Source organism: Corylus avellana, chromosome ca2, assembly GCF_901000735.1.
Source record: "Corylus avellana chromosome ca2, CavTom2PMs-1.0".
Classification (NCBI taxonomy): Eukaryota; Viridiplantae; Streptophyta; class Magnoliopsida; order Fagales; family Betulaceae; genus Corylus; species Corylus avellana.
The window spans coordinates 28,082,105-28,083,089 of NC_081542.1; positions in this window are offsets into that span (position 1 = coordinate 28,082,105).

A 985-nucleotide genomic window follows, 5' to 3' on the forward strand; every position below is an offset into this window, starting at 1 on the left:
TGTTTTAATTTCTTTAGTTTTTGATTTTTAGGGTTTACTTTTTATTACAGAAGGTCCATCTAGTTTGCCTAAAGACAAAAATTGTCCCTCCGTCAAAATTTCGTCCAAAATTTGACGGAACACTACGGCAACATCAATCACAATTTAACACATGTCCATATAATTAATTAATTAAAAAAATAATTTTTTTTTAAATTAAAAAATTAAAATAAACATTAAAAATGATATTTAATTAATTTTTTTTTAAAAAAAAAAATTGGGGTGGCTATTATTCTTGTATAGGTGTTTAATATTTTTTAAAAAAAATTAAAGGATTTAACCTTTTTCTTTTTCTCTCTCTTCCTCTTTCTCTTTTCGCATGAGATGTAAAAGATGCTTGTGAATTTGATGGACTTGATGACATTGACACGTTTCTTTCTTCTTTTTTCTTTCATGTTTTGCTTTCAATCTCTCCTTTTTTTCACATGATCTCTTGTTTGGACTCTTTAGCCAAAACGCATTTCGTGAGTGGTGGTGCCTTGTCCTTTTTATTCGTGCCTTGTCCTCTGTTCAGTAACGGAGGGAGCAGAGGGTAGGGGAGAATGGGGTACCATCATTGAATGCTGAGCTTTGGCCTTGTCAATTTCCCTTAATTTGATCAACAACTTAAAGCTTTGAAATCAAATGCGTATTTTTATTGAGTAACAACAGCCTACTCTCTCTTTCTTTTTTTAATTAAATAAATATATACTATCTTATGACTCAAATAAATCTTTTTTTTTTTTTCTTTTAAAAAAAAGAACTAATTACTCTCAATAACAGTTAAGATCGATGCCACGTACCTTTAGGTTCTTTTTTATAAAAAAAACAAATTACACAAACAAGCACACAGCTATACACGGAACAAGCACACTTCTTCTTTTTGTCAGAAAAGCACTATGTTAGATTCCCAAACGTTTAAGGAACAACCCTGTCAAAGGAGCTTTACCAAGAAGGATTAAAAAGC